At 40.1% G+C, this 14,059-nt stretch overlaps 1 pseudogene; it reads left to right on the forward strand.

Moving 5' to 3' along the window:
- The first annotated feature begins 9,011 nt into the window (after nt 1-9,011).
- The window catches only part of LOC149182456 (transmembrane 9 superfamily member 7-like), a 128,602-nt pseudogene continuing 123,554 nt past the window's right edge, over nt 9,012-14,059 (forward strand).

The raw sequence follows: 14,059 nt of genomic DNA on the forward strand, positions 1-14,059 counted from the left end.
AACAATAATTAAGAAAACACAGGTTGGCAGGAAAGGCAACTGATGGCTCTTATGCACAAGGATGTCTGGGGAAGGAGTGTGGCAGTGTTTGAACGTAATCGGAGGTCGAATTTTGTTGCAGAGGTTCAAGGTGGTGCTGGAGGGTTTAATGGTTATAAGGTTTAACGGGCAACTTTTTGAATTTGGCGCAAAAATTAATATTTATGAATAGTGGGCGGTTTATTGGGTTGGTAGGGAGGCAGTATTGGAGGTCGTCACACCGCTTATGAGGGGAAGGCAGTATTTAGGAGGGGTCACCCGATATACTCCAACACTTGACACATAGCCTTCAGGGGGTCGGGGAAAACTGCTTTATCGGGCAGGTAATGATTGGCCATCAAGCGCGACTGATATGGATGTGGACCGTTGGATGAGGGGGATGTTGATCGGATGAGGGAAGCACACAGGTGATAAAATCTTGGGCTTAAGGGGGGTGGGGGAGGCAAGCGTTAAACTTCACCGGTATGGGTTTATTTAAGAATTAATCACAGGCTTAAAATGATCGGGTGGGGCTTAATGGAGGTTTAGCTCTTTGGGTAAAGGTCAGACATCGAGTGAGCTCGATATGGCTGCACATCATCGAATTCAGGCACAAATGATCGAATGGTGGTCGAGTGGTGAAATAGCACGGATGAAATGTACAGAGTTTTTTAGGGGGGGCCGAGGACCTTAATCACGGCGGATCGGGATTATTTAAAGTTAATGAGGGGATTTGTTTGTTTGTCGGGATAAGGGGTAAATGTATAGTTTTAATTAAACTAAGGGTTGGGGGCATTTACATAGGGATTTAAAAAATATATGGGAAAATGTTTTAATCGGGAATTATATAATAAAGTTAATAATTAATATGAAATATAATGGGTGGAGTGGATATTTCCCTAAGTAAAAAGGTAAAGTGTAACATTTGCACATATGCTTTCTACTTAGGATAAAGTGTTTTTTGTGGGTTTTTTGGGAGAAATAGGATTTACATGGGGGTTTTCACTTTTCCTGGGCAAATGGTGTTTAACCTTAGGAAAATGGATTTTATTGGGGTAATGAAGGGGGAATGGATTTTATGAAGGGGATTCTAGCACTTGCTGTCCATAAGTTATTAAGCCGAGGGTCCGGTCCCACCAAAATTCAAAGAAATGCTCTAAGCCTTTTTGACTTGAAGGATTTGAAGAGCTAGAACATATTTGTGGATAGGAAATTAGTAAGTAAAGTGGAAAATGAATGAGGGGGAGTTAATCACATTAATTTGTAAACCTTTTCTTTTTCTTCCATAGTTGATCATACATATTGAAATATGTGTTTAAGCATGATGCATGTGTTTTGATCCAATCAACTTTGTAGTCCAACAACCTTTCTTTTACTTACCCATTTCTTACCCTAACATGTTTTCTTCATTTCTTTGGGTGCATTTAGGATAGCAAACCCTTATCTTATCTTTTATTTTATAAAACAAACTATCTATTTCTAACCTTATATCATCCAAGGGCTCAGATTAAGCTTATGAGCTCCTTTTATTTCTCTATCTAACTATGATCTACCACGATTAAACTGTTTGGTCAAATTTTATTCTCTAACTATAAACATAAAATTTAAAGCATGGAATAACCAAGATTAAACAGTTTGATTACCATGGATTGTGGCATGAATAAAAAGCTACACACAATCATTATTATGCATAAAAGTAAATAGTAGTGGCATTTAGACTTGCACACTTTCATGGTCTCTCTTTGTTTTTGGGGTTCATATTTTCATTTTTTTTTACCTTCTCTTATTCTTTTTGTCCTTTGATTTTTCTTTTTCTTTTAGCACATACCCTCTTTACATATTTTAATTTTTTTAATATGGAAAACATTTGCAGAAAGCAAAGGTATGTACAATATTACAAGGCTTAACCTTAGTCATTCAAAATTATGACTCCTATTGGTATAGGAACCTAACAGTGGCTCCACATGGGGATGGCATTTCCTTGTGAAATGTCAAGAACTCTAAAGATCAGTAGCCTTTGAATTGTTGTTGATGTTACCTTGAAAAGTGTCCTTCTATGAACCTGGATTATTGATACTTATGATAGTGAATCTTTTAAAGCTTAGGGCCTTCTCTCCAGGCTTCAACTTCAAAGATCACTATCCAATCCAAACTAGACTTTTGGAAATAGAATATGTACAAATGGGAAATGAAAATTAGTAACTTGGTTCAAAGTAATGGTTTAGCATTCGACCATTCACTGGCCCACCTTCAGCATCTATACCATCAATTTCTCTCAAGAAGAAAGCATTATTTCCTCTATAAGCATAAATGACATAGGGACATTTCCATAGGAAATCAAATTTCCTATGATTGCCTTTGTCTTCCCTCCTTGAATCCCACTTGAGCACTTTGTCACCAATGTAGAAATCTTCAGCCTTGTTTCTCTTATCAAAAATCTTTTTAATATTTTCTTGCACAACTTGAGACCTGACATAGACCTCTTCTCTAGTTTGTTGTAGATGAATAGTTTGGTTGATTCTTCTTTGGATACTATTTGGTTCAACTTGCGATTCTTGAAGTATCTTCATTACTGGTACTCCCAAAGAGGATGGAAAGACAACTTCCATCCCATAAACTAGTTGATAGGGAGAAGTACCAATTGATTTCTTAGTAGTCAATCTGTTTGCCCATAAGGCATTGACTAGCTTTTATTCCAATTTTTCGTATTGTCCTCTAGTAACTGATGAGCCCCAAAAATGGATGATTATTTGGGCTCATTCAACCTCCTAATTCGACTTAATCCACCATTCTCATTAGTTTATTGCATGTTTTTGATTATATTTATGCTAATAGAGTGAATTGGGTTAGTTATTATGCCAACAAGTCTAATGTGTGCTTTGTGTAGCCTTTTTGGTCAACTTGGAGACAAAATTGAAGGTTTTAATGAGCACTTGGCAGCCAAATTCGTGGGAGAACAAGGGAGAGGATTTGTAGGAAGGTGTCCCCTTCATTTATGGGCCCTTACCTCGAATTCTCCACCATCAGCTCGAAGTTCAAGGGCCACCAAATAAATTAACACAAGGGCAGCTAAGCAAGTCAAGTAGGACTGTTGTTAACTACAAGCTTTGGGCAGCCGAGTCCCTAAAGTTTAGGAGGACTGTTGGGGTCCTCAATTTGTATAAATAAGAAGGCTTAGGGCCTCATTTTGGTTAGCTAGTGGTTAGTCATTTTGTAGCCAGTAGTTAGTCACTTTATAGTCATTTTGTATTCATTTTGTAGTCATTTTTGTAGTTTGATTTTTAGGCAGTAGATTAGCTTTGCTTTCAGCACATTTTCAAGTTCTCCTTGTGGACAGTTTTGATGTAACTCTTCTTTTCTTGCTCAATAAAGATGAATCCAGCTTTGCACCAGCTCTAAATCTCTCTTAGGAGGCTGTAGCTCTTGGGGTTGGGCCCATCTCAAGTGCCCAGTACCTCCTTTGTTTATCTTTATGTGTTTTTGCTGCATTCTTAGAATAAAATCTGCTATTTATATTTAAATCTTGCTTTGTTATTTAGATTTCTTTTGATGGTTAAAGTAGCTTCTCATGTTTAGAATAGATTGGTAGGATAATAACAAGAAAAAGGCTCCAAAAAAGGGTCAGCAAACACTTTTGGTTTCACCTCTTCCTTATTGGATCAGGGGCTGGAGTTGGAATAACCGTGCTGTCCCAAACAAAAACACTAGTTTGCTTTACCATGCAATCCTTAGTGTGTTGTTTTCATTTGCAGAGGTTGGTTACATGTTCAGATCTTTGAATGCTTCATTTCATAGTTAATATACATGGTTTCCTTGCAAATATAGCTGCTGTCCATTCTCGTTACTGTTAGCTAGATCATATTAGGGTAGCATAACTAGATCTTTGTTTTCTTGCATGTCTTTGTTGGTTTAGTTGGAAGCACAAATTGCAGAGCACCTGTACCACTTCTCTATCTGCCCAGACTCCCTCAAACCCATCTTCTCCATCTCCTAACTTGGTTTCTTGCCTCACGTTGCCACATTTCCCTCATAACCCTACCTTTTGTGCAGCGTTATTCCAGTCTTCTTAGAACAAGTCCAGCCATCTACACCTTCTCCTCAACTCCATCCTCCAAGTCTTGAACTCCCCTACACCCCTATTTCACCTCCATACTCATTCCTCCACCTTTTTCCCTCCATCCATGCTCCAAAATTCCATTACTAAACATCCTGTAGAAAAATTACAGAACATCCTGTAGGAATCCCAGAACATCTTGTAGAACCCCTGCAGACTTCCTGTAGAAGCTCATAAACGTGGTTTCTTGGCAGCCAAACCTTGTGAAACTCTCTGGAAGGGTGTTAGGGACCCCTTAGACCCTCTATGAACCTTCCCAACCTTTTCCAAGAATTTCTCCTCCTTGATCCACCTCTGCACAGTAAAAAGCTAGTTAAAAGCACATGCATGATAATTCTAATAACTGATTCAAAAATACAAAAAGATGTTTTCTTCAAGTAGAGGTAGTCTAGACACATGCATTTTACCTTCATAGAAGTAATGGCATCTCTTTTAGTAGTTTGCATTCTCATCTTTGCATTAGTAGGACTAGCTGGTAGAATTAGGGTTTGCAAGGGTTTGCATTTCTGTTTGGCTTCCAGTTTCTTTCCGCAAGTAGATTAGCTTCCTTTGAGTTAGCTTTCATCCATAAATTAAAAAGCTTCTTCTAAGAGCTCATAGAAGTTGGCTTAAGCTCCTAGTGGACTTGTGCTAGCTGACCAAGTGACAGCTGCGACAAGAGCTAGTACTTGTGCATACAGCACCGTCGCTTCCAAGTTTGTTACGAACTACCGGGTTGATAAAAGTAAAGATGAGAGTCCCAGGAGTTGCAGCATTATTGCTGCAATACTGGGGCCCACCATCTTTTTGGCGCCGTTGCCGGGGAAGCGTCAGAGTATTAGTGATTGCTGCTATTCTTCTATTTTCTACTACAACCTTCTGCTAAGTAGTTTATTTCATTTTCATTTTGCAATTTCATTTCCGCAAAAGTAGCGTAGACATTTCCTGCTTTCATAGATTAGCATTTCAATTCCGCAATTTCATTTCTGTAAGCGTAGATTAGCATTTCAATTCCGCAAGCATAGCCTAGCATTTCATTCCTGCAATTTCATTTGAGCAAAATAGATTAGTTCTTTCCTGCTTTCATTTCAATTCCGCATTTTCGTTTCAGCAAGATAGTTAGTTGCAGTTCAATCTATTTTAGTTTTGCAGGTACAAGAAGAAAAATACAAAAATCAACCAAAAAGATTTCCTTTCCTGCCTTGTAGGAGTAGAGATAAGTTAGAAAAATGATTTCACAACGCCCCCACTACTTTACACAGCCAACCTTCTCTCTTCTTCAATGGCTGTGATTAAAGAACCCTTAGGTGGACAGCAAGACATATTTGAAGAACCTCAAGGGAAGAAGAAGAAGAAACCATTCCTCTGGAGCAAATGGCTACAAGCAGAAATGTTGGGAGCAGCACCTTGTCCAAAGACGAATTTGAAAATTAGATCAAAGATTTCAAGAGTGATATGAGGCAGTTTCTTACCATGCAACTGGATACCTTGCGGATCCAAAAGAAGCAAGAAGAAGCCAAGAGGGCTTTGGCCATTTTTTGTCCTAGGTGCACTAGAAAGCATCCTATGAACGAATGTCCATTGTACTCCATAGAAGTGTGTTTTGTATGTGAAGAATACCATCCTACAGATCAGTGCCCTTCCTTACCCAGAATCAAAGCTGCATATCAGAGAGCCAAAGGAGCCACTGAATCACTCTATTATATGAACCAAAGGAGGCCACATGAAACTAGATCTTATCAGCAGGAACTGCAAGGGACATCCGAGACCTATTATGACCCCTATCAAGCCACTTTCATGCCTTCTTGGGGTCCCCCTACTCATCCTTCCTGGTTCACACCTCCTCCTTGTTCCTTCATAGATCCATATTATGCCCAACCAGATGCTCACTCATTTCACTCTTATGCTCAGCCACAGCCTCAGTGGAATGCACCTCATCAGGGGTGGAGGCCCCACTACAACACTCCTCCTGCTTCTTTTCCTCCACCACCTGTTCGTCCACAACCATCGCCTCTTGCTCCACCAGGGAAACCCCAAATGCCTGCCCAACCACAACCCCATCCACATCCATCTCAAATATACACCCCCACTCAACTAACCATACCACCATTTCCAAACCTGCACATTGGAATAGCTCAGCCTAATTGCAAAGCTGAGGCACAACATGTCCAAACAACTGCTCTTGAGCTCAATGATCTTCACCATAGCTCAGGAAGAGTATTGCAAAAAAGAGATCATCTTGAAAGCATTGACGGATCACATCTAGCAAAAGAAGATTCAAAAGAGGAGATCAAAGAACCATGGGCAGCACTTGATGAAAAGAAGAGATCAGAATCAGAGATCGAGAGAATTCCCTCATGGTTACCATCAAATCCTCCATGTACTCAAGAGAAAGATCAGCAAAAAGAGGAAGATGAGAAGGTCATGATAGAAGGTGACATGAAGAATGATCCAGATTAGCAAAAGGACCAAGGATATCAAAGCTATATTGAGACATGGTTCCAGCAGTACTCTCTTCCTCAGCTATGTTTGATCCCTTCAAAGTCAGATCATTTTGTCTCTGAAATCTGGATAGCTGTCAAAGCATGCATTTCGAGCCTTCACATCATCTTGTCTCTAATCTCGATGTGCACATGGCTCCATTGGAAGTATTCTTATACTTGAAAAGGATTTTGTTTTTTTTCAAGTAGGGTAGGGTAGAAAAAAAAGAAAAAAGAAAAAGAAAAAAAAGAAAATAAGATGAAAATAAAAATCTAAGGTGAAAACCTCCTCGGAGGCGCCTTAGATTGGCTCATTGATTGAAAACCTCCATGAGGCAGTCAATGGGTTGGAAAGAAGAGAAAATAAAAAGGGAATAAGATCTCTGGGTGAAAACCTCCCTTGGAGGCGCTCAGGGCAGGCAATTAGGGTGAAAACCTCCATGAGGTGTCCTAGTTGTTTTTCAAAAAAAAAAAAAAGAGAAAAAGAAAAAGAAAAATAAACCTAATTTCCATTGGATGATTGCAGGTTGCAAGAAGGACATTGCAGGTCAGGAGGATCACTCAAAGCAAAGACAAAGGAATTTTTGTGCCTTCTACAGGAAGTTCTGTATTTCTACAGGAAACATCCTGTAGAACCTTTGGACAAACCAAATTCAATTTTAAAAGGGAATCTGATGGTGGGAATCTGTTGGTTAGGCCTGCAAGCACCTCTGTGTCCATCCCTCGCCTTTCTCCATCATTTTTCCACCTCATTGTGCTTCTACAGGAAGTTCCTGTAGAAATTGTAGGAAGCTAGAAATGGATTTCAAAAAGGTGGTTTGGCGAACATGGTAGCTTCCTCAAGGGTTCAGAAGTCCTCCTGCAATCTTCAAACTCCTCCTCCATCATCTCCATACCTGCATCACAGCCCAAGTTCATTTTTCTTACTATGCAACAAAACTGCAGAATGCCTTGAAGCAAAAATACATAGAACATAATTTTTTTTTTCCCTAACATGAAAACCATGCATCCATTTGAAAAACCGTTTTATGGGGAATTGTACAAGGGTGATGGCAACATGCCTGAGCAGTTTCAGCCAATTCCGGTGCACGGTTTCTGAGAAATCAGCCTCCATCTCCTTCAGCCATTTTTTCATTTTCTCCATATCCGTGCATCCATTTCAAAACCTATTTCATGGGGAGATGCACATGGGTGATAGTAGCCTACCCAAGCAGTTTCAGTCGATTCCGATGCACTGTTTCCGAGAAATTGATCTCTGAAATCTTCAGCCATTTTCCATTTTTCTCGAAATCTGTGCATCCATTGATCACGATTTTGCTATGGGAGGTGCATCATCATGATAGGAACATGCTCAGAAATTTTCAGATCGATATGGTTTACCGTTTGGGAGCAATGGCGAAAACAAGTTCTGGTCCGGTGAAAATTCAGCAGCAGCAGCTTGAAGGTGCAGATTTGAACGTGGAAACAAATGCCTGTAGCTTAGATCTGGTCAGAGGACACCTGCACAAGGAAAACAACCAAAAATCATCAGCCAAGCCCTCATGCAACCAAAGAAACCAGTGCATGCAGCAATGACTAGCCACAACACCTCACAGCAGCCATTTGACTTCAGGTACGTGACTGAAACTCGTTCTTCTATTGCACAAATCTAATTTAAAAATTGCATGAATGAATGGAATGGTGGAATTGAGCCACGAATATAGCAAGATTAAGTCGATAAGTTCCTTGTCTAATTCTCTATCAATTAGCCAGGAATCATGCAACGTATGTGTTAAACAACTCACGTGAAATTTGAAAAAAACACAGACAGTTGTGGATATTTTAAACTCCAGTGCAACTAAGGGTAAGGGATTACAGGCAGATGGCACTGCAGGGGACCAACAGTTTGCATGAGCAGCGCACGTCTCTACCACCTCACCACAAATCACACAGTAATTAAAGGAATGCTCGGCTGAAGACTCACGTTAACTGCTGATACATTTACACTTGCAAACCTCTTCGGCTGAATCCTCTGCCTCTAAATTCTGTTAAACTGACGTCCTTCGCCAAGTTTTTCGACTTGTTCAGAATTCTCCCACATACCAAGATCGTTCAAAGGTGCAGAGACATCCTACAGAAGCCGGGCACTCTACAGGTGTTTCTACAGGAAGCTGTGCCACAGGAAACCCAGCATACGAAGAAGCTTGGACTGTTCACGTCGAGGGTGGCAATTCTCAGTGAGTGTAAAGCATGAGTATGAACAACCATGGGATAATGTCAAAACCCGTTTGAAAACTTGTGATCCACATACCAAGCATACAGTGTCAAATTCTGAGATTCCCCAAGAAGTTGTAGAAGACAAAGAAGTTATATTCACTTGTGATGTTATTTTCCGGGAGAGCCCTATGAAATGGGCATCACGATGGGATACTTACCTTCTTATGACAGATGATCAGATCCATTGGTTCTCTATCATCAACTCATTGATGATTGTTTTATTTCTCTCCGAAATGGTTGCAATGATCATGATGTGAACATTGTACCGGGATATCTCAAAATACAACCAATTAGAAACACAGGATGAGGCCCAAGAGGAAACAGGATGGAAGTCGGTCCATGGAGATGTGGTTAGGGCCCCAACCAATGCAAGCTTACTTTGTGTCTATGTGGGAACTGGAGTTCAGTTTTTTGCCATGACACTAGTGACAATGATATTTGTAGTCCTTGGTTTCCTTTCTCCTTCGAACCGTGGAGGTTTAATGACAACTATGTTGTTATTATGGGTGTTTATGGGTTTGTTTGTAGGGTATGCATCGTCACGTCTATATAAGATGTTCAAGGGCAAAGAATGGAGGAGGAACACGCTGAAGACAACATTCTTGTTTCCAAGCATTGCCTTTTGCATTTTCTTTATTCTCAGTGCACTGCTATGGGGAAAAAATCATCTGGTGCAGTTCCTTCCGGCACTTTGTTTGCCTTGGTCCTTTTATGGTTTGGAATTTCTGTGCCATTGGTCTTTGTGGGCAGTTACTTTGGCTACAAGAAACCTGCAATTGAGGATCCAGTGAAGACCAATAAAATCCCCAGGTAGATTCCAGAGCAAGCTTGGTATATGCAGCCCATTTTCTCAATACTAATTGGAGGCATTTTGCCTTTTGGAGCTGTATTCATTGAACTGTTCTTCATACTAACTTTAATATGGCTGCATCAGTTCTACTATATATTTGCATTCCTGTTCATTGTCTTTGTGATCCTCATTGTTACATGTGCAGAGATCACCATTGTCCTGTGCTACTTCCAATTGTGCAGTGAAGATTAAAACTGGTGGTGGAGATCTTATTTGACTGCAGGCTCCTCAGCATTTTACTTGTTTCTCTATGCCACATTCTATTTCTTCACCAAGCTGGAGATGACAAAGCTTGTTTCTGGAATTTTATATTTTGGCTACATGACCATCATGTCCTACTCATTTTTTGTTTTGAGCGGTACAATAGGTTTCTATGCATGCCTTTGGTTTGTGCGGACAATATACTCATCAGTGAAGATTGATTGGGGCTCTGTATGCAGCTGCTATTTTTCAGAGGGGCCGTTTAAGTTTTGGTTTAGGGGAATGGTGCTTGCTCCTTTTATTTTGTTTTAGAGGTTTTTGGGTAACATTACAGGAGACACCAATGTCAATGTGCTGCTGTGGGAGTTAACACTGAAGATGTTGCAGGAACACAATGCGGAAAGGGGGCCTCCCAACACAAGTAGAAGGGTCCCTACCAAGTTCCCAGGCATCCTCACATCCATCCCCTCCATGAACACTCATTTTTTTTAGGGTTCGGACACAATCTAGTCATGGTTCAACCTTCTACAGGAAGCTACATGACTTTCTACAGGAAGTTCTGTATTCCTACTAGAAACATCCTGTAGAGCCTTTGGGCAGGCCAGAATCAATTATGGAGAGGGATTTGAAGCTTGAAGTCTGTTGAGGAGGCATACAACCACTCTTTTCTTCCATCCTCCACTGGTTTCATCTCCTTTCACCACCATCGCCACCATCTGATTGAATATACTTGCACAATCATACCAAAGCTGAGAATTCTCTAGGAAAAGGAGTAGGTAGTGGGAAGAAGCAAAGAGAAAAGCATGGCTTCATGACTAAGAAGAGGACATCACTTCAGAAGATTAGCATGACAGGGAAGCCACCAGGGCTATCAAAGACGAGGAGATAGATTGGTTGCTCAGAGGATGAGCAACACTTTCAGTAGGGGGTGATGATGAGCCCCAAAAATGGATGATTATTTGGGCTCATTCAACCTCCTAATTCGACTTAATCCACCATTCTCATTAGTTTATTGCATGTTTTTTATTATATTTATGCTAATAGAGTGAATTGGGTTAGTCATTATGCCAACAAGTCTAATGTGTGCTTTGTGTAGCCTTTTTGGTCAACTTGGAGACAAAATTGAAGGTTTTAATGAGCACTTGGCAGCCAAATTCGTGGGAGAACAAGGGAGAGGATTTGTAGGAAGGTGTCCCCTTCATTTATGGGCCCTTACCTCAAATTCTCCACCATCAGCTCGGAGTTCAAGGGCCACCAAATCAATTAACACAAGGGCAGCCAAGCAAGTCAAGTAGGACTGCTGTTAACTACAAGCTTTGGGCAGCCGAGTCCCTAAAGTTTAGGAGGACTGTCGGGGTCCTCAATTTGTATAAATAAGAAGGCTTAGGGCCTCATTTTGGTTAGCTAGTGGTTAGTCATTTTGTAGCCAGTAGTTAGTCACTTTAGAGTCATTTTGTATTCATTTTGTAGTCATTTTTGTAGTTCGATTTTTAGGCAGTAGATTAGCTTTGCTTTCAGCACATTTTCAAGTTCTCCTTGTGGACAGTTTTGATGTAACTCTTCTTTTCTTGCTCAATAAAGATGAATCCAGCATTGCACCAGCTCTAAATCTCTCTTATGAGGTTGTAGCTCTTGGGGTTGGGCCCATCTCAAGCGCCCAATACCTCCTTTGTTTATCTTTATGTGTTTTTGTTGCATTCTTAGAATAAAATATGCTATTTATATTTAAATCTTGCTTTGTTATTTAGATTTCTTTTGATGGTTAAAGTAACTTCTCATGTTTAGAATAGATTGGTAGGATAATAACAAGAAAAGGGCTCCAAAAAAAGGTCAGCAAACACTTTTGGTTTCACCTCTTCCTTATTGGATCAGGGGCTGGAGTTGGAATAACCGTGCTGTCCCAAACAAAAACACTAGCTTGCTTTACCATGCAATCCTTAGTGTGTTGTTTTCATTTGCAGAGGTTGGTTACATGTTCAGATCTTTGAATGCTTCATTTCATAGTTAATATACATGGTTTCCTTGCAAATATAGCTGATGTCCATTCTCGTTACTGTTAGATAGATCATAATAGGGTAGCATAACTAGATCTTTTTTTTCTTGCATGTCTTTGTTGGTCCAGTTGGAAGCACAAATTGCAGAGCACCTGTACCACTTCTCTATCTGCCCAGAATCCCTCAAACCCATCTTCTCCATCTCCTAACTTGGTTTCTTGCCTCACGTTGCCACATTGCCCTCATAACCCTACCTTTTGTGCAGCATTATTCCAGTCTTCTTAGAACAAGTCCAGCCATCTACACCTTCTCCTCAACTCCATCCTCCAAGTCTTGAACTCCCCTACACCCCTATTTCACCTCCATACTCATTCCTCCACCTTTTTCCCTCCATCCATGCTCCAAAATTCCATTACTAAACATCCTGTAGAAAAATTACAGAACATCCTGTAGAAATCCCAGAACATCCTGTAGAACCCCTGCAGACTTCCTGTAGAAGCTCATAAACGTGGTTTCTTGGCAGCCAAACTTTGTGAAACTCTCTGGAAGGGTGTTAGGGACCCCTTAGACCCTCTCTGAACCTTCCCAACCTTTTCCAAGCATTTCTCCTCCTTGATCCACCTCTGCACAGTAAAAAGCTAGTTAAAAGCACATGCATGATAATTCTAATAACTGATTCAAAAATACAAAAAGATGTTTTCTACAGGTAGAGGTAGTCTAGACACATGCATTTTAACTTCATAGAAGTAATGGCATATCTTTTAGTAGTTTGCATTCTCATCTTTGCATTAGTAGGACTAGCTGGTAGAATTAGGGTTTGCATTTCTGTTTGGCTTCCAGTTTCTTTCCGCAAGTAGATTAGCTTCCTTTGAGTTAGCTTTCATCAATCAATTAAAAAGCTTCTTCTAAGAGCTCATAGAAGTTGGCTTAAGCTCCTAGCGGACTTGTGCCAGCTGACCAAGTGACAGCTGCGGCAAGAGCTAGTACTTGTGCATACAGCACCGTCGCTTCCAAGTTTATTACGAACTACCAGGTTGATAAAAGTAAAGACGGGAGTCCCAGGAGTTGCAGCATTATTGCTGCAATACTGGGGCCCACCATCTTCTTCTTGATGATGTTTACTAGGCTTTTGTTTGAGGATTCTGCCAGTCCATTACCTTGAGGGTAATATGCTGAGGAATGGCCCAAGGGTGATATGGTATTTATTGCATAAATCTATCATTGTTTTGGATTTAAAAGTTGTTGCATTATCAGTAATGAGCTTAGTTGTACATCCAAATCTTGATAGAATATTGGTTTGAAGGAAGGTTATGATAACAATGTATGTGGCTTGCCTTGAAGGTATGGCCTCTATCCATTTCGTGAAGTAGTATGTGGCTATTAGGATCCATTTGTGTTGGGCAGAAGAGGGTGGGTGAATTTCACCAATGAAGTCTAAACCCCATTGTTGAAAAGGTATTTCAACAGAGATTGGCTTGAGGGGTAAAGGTAAGAGCTTTTTTTCCCCTCAAAAATTTGGAATTTGTGACATGAGGTCACATATTTTTTGACATTAGCAAACAAAGTAGGACAATAGAAACCAGCTCTAATTATTTTATCTGCAGTGGTCTTCCAATAAAGGTGTCCTCCACAGTCACCTACATGAAATTCTTCCAAAACTTTGTCAGATTCTTCTTTTAATAAGTAATTGAGAAGAATACCTTCGTGATCTCTCCAAAACAAAACATTGTCTAATATACAAAATCTTAAAGACTTCATCTTCAAAAACCTGCTTTTAGTCCTAGATAATTCAGGAGGAGCTTGTAAATTCAGTAAAACATAAATAATATCAGCATACCAAGGTGATTCAAGAAAGGCCTGGATAATTAGTGGAGTCATCATCTCCTCTTCATTATCTATTGTTGCAATAAAGTTTATATCCAAGGCTTGACCGTTTGATTCAGACATGAGCTTGGCTAAACCTTGGCCCTTGATTAACTTAGTAGGTTTGATTTCTATATCATACTCTAAAATAGTAGTAATCCACTTTCCCCTCTTTCCATCAGGACCATCCTGAGTTAGGATGTCTTTGACTACTGAAGTAGGAACATAGGCTACTATATGAGAATATAATATGTATACCCTAAAATCCTTAATGGCTTTGACTAAAGCCAAGCCCTATTTTTCC

This window comes from Pinus tabuliformis, chromosome 3_2, assembly GCF_031772625.1.
Source record: "Pinus tabuliformis cultivar Carrire ecotype Pingquan chromosome 3_2, CPIR1, whole genome shotgun sequence".
In the NCBI taxonomy this organism is placed as follows: domain Eukaryota; kingdom Viridiplantae; phylum Streptophyta; class Pinopsida; order Pinales; family Pinaceae; genus Pinus; species Pinus tabuliformis.